At 42.2% G+C, this 6804-nt stretch overlaps 1 long non-coding RNA gene across 1 annotated transcript; it reads left to right on the top strand.

Moving 5' to 3' along the window:
• Positions 1 to 5343: 5343 nt before the first annotated feature.
• Positions 5344 to 6042, top strand: LOC131273225 (uncharacterized). Its single transcript, XR_009180357.2, has 3 exons — positions 5344 to 5372; positions 5763 to 5872; positions 5959 to 6042. It is a non-coding gene; the product is annotated as an uncharacterized lncRNA (long non-coding RNA).
• The last annotated feature ends 762 nt before the right edge of the window (positions 6043 to 6804 follow it).

Here is a 6804-nt window from a genome sequence, read left to right as displayed (position 1 = left end):
TAGTGCTACCTATCACAATATATACTAATATTGTGATAGTATATTACAATATACCAAAATTGTGAGCTATCACTTACATCACAGGCATGATTTATTAGTGACAATGAAGGAGTTTCCATCATCTGTATATATGCATGTGCCCTAGACAGTTCTTAAACACTGCACTTATATATTTGATATACTCAGGGGTCATATAACCCAGGGTTGCATTAGTTGCATTTTACCAAATCTTTTAGTTATTAGTTTGAAAAGCAAGAGAAAGCCCAAAATGTTTCTGGTAAATTCTGAGACTTGTGAGGCATCAGTAGAACAAGTTGCCAATCTCTGCCAATGTTGGGTCACAGCTCAGTGCATGGCCCAAGTAGACAGGTATTGGGGAGATATTTTCATCTACTTGATGACTTTATTGCCACAGCCATTAAAATGATCATTCTGTGAGTACACATTGGAGGAACAGTAACCAGGAAGTAATCCAACTCCATCTTAGTCATAAGCTTCATGTTCATCACTCTCATTGCCACATTCCTGCATAGGTGGGATAAAGAATCAATGCTCAACCTCTCAATACAGTTAATCCAAATTAACTGTCCCACAGTGGGCTGGTTCATGTAAGCATGGAGAGTCACATCACTCAGTGAATACAAAAATACAGTAATGAAAAGAAAGAATGAAGGAAAAATATAAGTTGAACATGTTACTTTTAAATGGTAATGCTTCAGTATAATGACAAGCTCTATAAAGACTATCCTTATGACACATCTCAGTGACTCAATACAAAGAATAATTTACCTAGAATTATATCCAGTCCACCAATACACACAAAGAAAAATACTACACAACAAATGAGTATTTTAGTAGCAGCATTTTGTAGTAGTGGAGATTGAAATGATCTTGTGAAGTACAAAAGGACACTACAATTAGCTTTGATTCAAAAGAGGAAGGAAGAGTGATAGGACTCTGAGGGAATAGCATCTATTTCATACTATTTGTGGGTTGGATATATCATGTTGTTCTTGGATGCCTTAAGCTACATAGCCAAACATTCTTGTTTCTCATTTGTTTCCTGTTCCTCTCCTCCTTTAAAATCCTTCTTCCACCAGAAAGCATGGGCTACCACACATCATTCCAGGCTTATTGCCCTCAGCTCCATATTTTCTTGCCCATTGCAAAGGCATGGCAGCTGCCTGAATAATTTGTGAACAATACCCCATGTAAAGATACTTACTCTGTGTCCTCCCAGCAACCCCCAAGGGTCTGTTAGAGAAGTCCCCTAGAGATAGGGCAGACAAAGACATTTCATCTAACTCAAAGTTAAGGTCACCCTTTCGTTTACTGAAATAAACTTCCTAATTTTAGCTTTCATTAAGATATGAAAATCAGACCAAGTAATTATTCATGATGTATACAATTTCCTTGGTCAGGGGGAGTGTTCATTTGGAGCCTGTTACTAACTTAGCCCTGACACAAGAGGAACCACAAAGAATCACCTGTATGATACAGGGCTAGTTTTTCCTCATAGGATTAAGATTTTATTTCCAACCTAAATAAATAGGAGAGATGGATCAAACAGGAAAATCCTGTGCATTTCCACACATCTGTTACAGTTACTTTACGGGCATTTCACTGGACCACTTTTTATCATCAGCTTTTCTAAAGGAAGCAACAGAGTAAAATATTTGTGCAAACATAAACAGCATGGTCCAATCCTCAGTGTTTTCATTTCTCTAATTGTAAGTGGCTTCAGGAGTAAGTGCAAATGGTGGTATTGGTTACACGTTAAGAAAAAAAAATCTAGATAATTTAACCACAAGGTTTTTCATGCTTACTTTACTGTGGAGAGAAGCCTGCTTTCAGCTTCCACGGGGACATAAGAAATAGGAATGTGCTTCTGTTTAAGGTGAAGACAAATGGCCATGTACTACAGTACTTGGAAGCAGCTGTGTTCCCATTAGGTGGTTTGGGATTTTGCTCATATTCCACCACAGTTGCACATTTTACATATATTTGCACAGTCAATGGTCAAACTATAACACTGGGCTTCAAAAGGGGCAGGAGGAGTGGTAAGAATCTCTCATTGAACAAACTGCTGCAGTTTAGTCCCTTTGCAGGGTTAGTTCCTGCTAAACACCAGTGACAGCTTCCCTTGCTATTGCTGCCCCTCCATGGTGTGGTTCTTCCTCTCCTCAGCAGCTCACTTGTGCTTGCTGATTACCTGCCTCATAGACCCTAATCCCTGCTCCAAATAAGGCCTCATGACCAATCCAGGAGGAACACACCCAAGGTACTGACTGTGACTCCGTGTCCTCCAAGATCCTCCTGAAGGCCAGCTGGAATAGTTTCTAAGTGCCAGGGCAGAGAGCATGCACCATTTACTTCAAGGTGAGGTCAACTTTCTTCATCTGAGTTAGAACTGAGCCATTCTTCATTTCTTCCTTTTCCCATCTAATTCAGACATGAAAATTTGATCCTGTGCACTAGAGGTGGGAAGTACAAATGTCTGGTGGGTCAGTGATTAGTGGGCATCTCTTAGCTAATCACTATGTCAAGGGTAAAATCACAAAAGGCAGCATCAAGTTATTAACTATATGGTAGAAAAATATATTCTACTTGGGTTAAAAATTTTGGACTTAGTAATCAAAATGGACTTGAGAGATACATCATCCAGGACAAGCTTCTGTCTTTTCCTGATGTGTCTCCTTTCCTTGAGTTCTTTCCCATCCTGTATTCTAAAGTCACCAAGTGGACATAAGCTTCTGATATCACTATACAGTGAGTTCTGATCCTTACAGTGCTTTCTTTTTTTTAATGAGCATTTATTTTTATTGTATTTTTTGTAGACACAGACCACAAAAAATGTTACATTAAAAAATATAAGAGGTTCCCACATACCCCCCACACACACCCTCCTCCAAGGTCAACAACTTCCTTCATCACTGCAGCACATCCATTGCATTTGGTGAATACATCTTGGAACACTGCTGCACCACATGGATTATAGTTCACACTGTAGTTCACACTCTCCCCCAGTACATTCAGTGGGTTATGCCAGGATATATAATGTCCAGCATCTGTCCCTCCAATATTTTCTTTGTAATTGCAGCCAGCCCATAGAGAAAGCAACAATGGTAAGTATTCTGAAATCTCACTAGCTGAGGAAAAAAATCCACATAGTGAAAAAAAAAAAAGGGGGGGTCCTTCCATGCTAGTTTAGTCTCAAGAAGTCCCTGATTATAGCCTCCTGGTAGGAAGGAGAATTGGGGTGTGGTGAAAACTGCGGCTATTCCAGGTAAGACAACAATTATGTTTCCTGAGAAGCTGTGTTCTCTTTCTTTGGCATTAGTCTGTGTGCACCAGAGTGGCACATGATGAAATGAAAACAGACATATGTGGCCATTCATTAACATATGAGACAGGGAAGACTTGAGAAGGTGTACAAAGTATTCAGAGCTGCACATCTAGTGAAAACAGACCCAGGCACTGGAGATATTAGAGGCTTAGATTCCTAAACCACACACTTTCTTCATGCCTCTTCTGCCTGGCAGGGTCTCTAAAGTTCTAGTATGAATTTGTCAACATTTCCTATTTTAATTCCTGGTCCTGAGCCCCACAAGGTCAGTGCATGTACAGCAGATTGCAATTTTTGCAGATTTTCAAAAGCCCAGTATCCATTTGTGCTAGTAGTTATGATATGGACAATAGAGAGAACATATTCACCCTTGTAAAATGATCTCCAGGACAGCTACCCAGAGTCTAGCACTAGGTCCATTCTTTGTACTCACCTTAGTGTGTGTGTCCAGTCAACATTTCAGGGTGATAAGATTTGAGAAGAATGCTGTAACTTTTGAGCTAAATGAGGCAGTGAGAAGTTGAGGGCTGATTCCTTCACCTCTTCTTCCACATTTGCAAACTGCTTGCAACATCTCATTGGAGGCCTGGGACTCCAGAGAGCACAGGGAATGTCTCAGGACCCAGGCTAGGGAGCTGGGATTCCTATGGTAGCCAGCACAGCCTCAGGTAGAGAAGAGAGGGTGGAGGCCTTATTTTAATAATGTTCCTATGGATGCTTGTGTTCCTAAAAGACTGACTTGTGGATCAGAGGTACATCTCCACCAGAAGCAAAGATGATGACAATCCAGGTAGGTAACAATTCTCAAGAAAGGATCTAATGGAGAGGATTCCAGATCAGTAGTTATATACCTGGTGCCAAATCCAAAATGCTGGATTAGGAATTAAACCTACATTTCATCACATTTAAGAAAGGCTTGATTCCAGCTGCCCCTTCAGTGCTAAAAAACCCTAGCAGGTTTTTGTAGGACTTCTGTGAATGGGCTGCTGGATGGCTTCACACACTGGCTCTCCAAATCCTACTCAGCTGGAGTCCTGGAATTGAGCAGGCCCAAGAGAAAATCTCTGGACAGCAGGACCACAGCTTCCCTGCTCCTCCCTAAACCAGTGCTGCTGCCAGGCATCTCTGCTATGTCCTTCACACAACATGTGTATCCCTCCCTATACCTTTCCCCAGGCTTGTCAAAGCACCCAAGGTACCCAGTCCTAGAGAGGCTTGATGAAGTCACTTCTTTAATTGGCCATGCATCCTGCATAAACCCTATTATGTCAATTGCAGGACAAGGAAATGTGGGCAAGTTACCTCTAATCTTGTGTTCATCCACCCAAAAGGGTTAGGAAACCTATGGGGGCATTGAGAGGACAAAGGTCTGCCCAATTCCTAAGGTCATCCCAGGCACTTGACAGCCACTTGGTTTGTGAGGTGGGTGGTAGCTCTCTTCCCCAGGATCTGATTCAACTCCAGGTTGCAGAGTTGCCCCTGGAGATGGATGAACTGGTAAGTGAACAATTTATTGACTGGAGAGGACAACAATATACACTTGATCATTCCTCCATGTTCTCCTATGGAACAACAACACGAATGGAAATTAAAGCAAATAAGCACTAATTAGGAGACAGAAGAGAGGCAGGGAGGTTCTGAACCAGGAAAATGGGAAGGAAAGCAATAGCATGCTTAGAAAGACAAGGAGACACTGACTGCTTTCTTAGTGCTCAAGGAAGATATGAGCATTTCTCCCTAAAATTAGAGCATGTGAGGTCTAGAACACAGACCCTATATCTTAGGCAAACCCCACAAGGCAGAAGAGAAGCAATTGAAGCTCAAAATCAGGATGAGATGAGGACAGAATTGTATCCTAGGTGCATGTCATGTTATGACATCAAAAATAGGGGCTTGAGCTCCCCTTTCAACCTGAACTTTCTCCTTTCCTTTTGCAAGGCCACCCCATCACTGTTACAGCATTGTGCATTCAGAAGCATTTTTCACAGATGAAGAAGATTCAGACATAGAGAATGGCAACTTGCATGTAATTTATTTCCTTTCTCCCTATTTTTAAAATCTGTTTCTTATCTGTAAGCATTTCTTTGTAGCTCTTTTATCCATTCTTTATATAATTATCTTGAAGGTCTCTTCCAGGAAGATGAGTTCATACCAATGACAATGTTTTTAAAACATGTCTTCAACTTCCTACCTACTATATTTCTACAATACACTGATTTTTCAACCTACTCTGCACCATGAATCACCTCATGGAATCCATATGGGCCAGACAAGTAGCTGTGCTGGGATCAGAAGCCTGGATCTCCATTATGGGGAAGGGGACTCTGTGAAGTTGGTTCTGGGCTGGGCTATCCCCTCACGGTAGTGATGCTGCACATGCAGCTCTGGAAATGCAAGTCTGCTCTCCTCCCTGCAGCTGTCTACACTCTTTGAGGAGGAGAAGGAGTCTCTTTATGTCAATTGTCTGTTCCTGGAAAGCACAGATGGCATCCAAGATGTAGAAAGAGAAGAACAAGAAGAGGAAATGTTGAGTGTGGTGTGGGTAGAATGAGGAGAAGGGAAACAGGTCAACTAACACTCCACCGATTCTTTACTTTCTCTTGACACTTCAGGAAATCCAGCCTTCTTGAGGAGCTTACTGAAGAGACTGCAAGTGTGGGAGCATGGAGATAGAGGTGAGAATTGGATGGTGAAAATAAGTGCAGACAGGTGAAGGATGCCCTGAGACCCTCACCCCAGGGACTAGAAACCCATTCCACAAAAGTCCTAATTTGCTCAGCTATGGCTCCTTAGTTAAGAGGAGAGAGCTCTAGCCCAGTTTAAGAACAGAGTTTGCCCTCCCAATCCCCTTAAAGTCCACCAGCTCTTCCCCTCTCTATTATTGAGTGTGGTGGATAAAGTGGAGTGTCATTGAGTGCCACCTAGTCAGGTCTCAAGGGAAAAGGTTGAGTTAGATTGTTATTTTGCCAGGGCTGCTTTACCCAATACCACTGGCTAGTTGGTGTATATGCAGGAATTGACTGCCTAAAAGTTTCAGAGGTTAGAAGTAAACTCTAGGTGTGAGCATGGCCATGATTTCCCTCAAGCTGGTGGCAGTTTGCCAGCAATCCATAACTCCACTTCTCCCTCCATCACCTATCATCTCTTTATATTTGTCCCCTCTGCTCCTGCTCATGAATTTCTCTAGACTTGCTCTCTTCAGGACTCCATGCATAAAGGACTAAAGCCGCCCTGTAGCAGACTGACATCACTTACACCAATAAGATCTAACAGCCCTATTCACAAACGAGTTCACTTCCCTAGGAGTCAAGGTGAGGGTGAAATCATGGCTTTATGGCTGGACCTGACTTGATCCAACAAGAACAGTGATGCTCTGAGGTCCCTCTTAAGCAAGAAGGGTAGCTACTGTGGCCATCTGTTCTCACTGGGACCTCTCAGTTGCCCAAGACATGGGGTTC

The sequence above is a fragment of the Dasypus novemcinctus genome, chromosome 14 (genome assembly GCF_030445035.2).
Source record: "Dasypus novemcinctus isolate mDasNov1 chromosome 14, mDasNov1.1.hap2, whole genome shotgun sequence".
Taxonomy (NCBI): Eukaryota; Metazoa; Chordata; class Mammalia; order Cingulata; family Dasypodidae; genus Dasypus; species Dasypus novemcinctus.
This window is presented reverse-complemented; position numbering and strand designations above follow the sequence as displayed.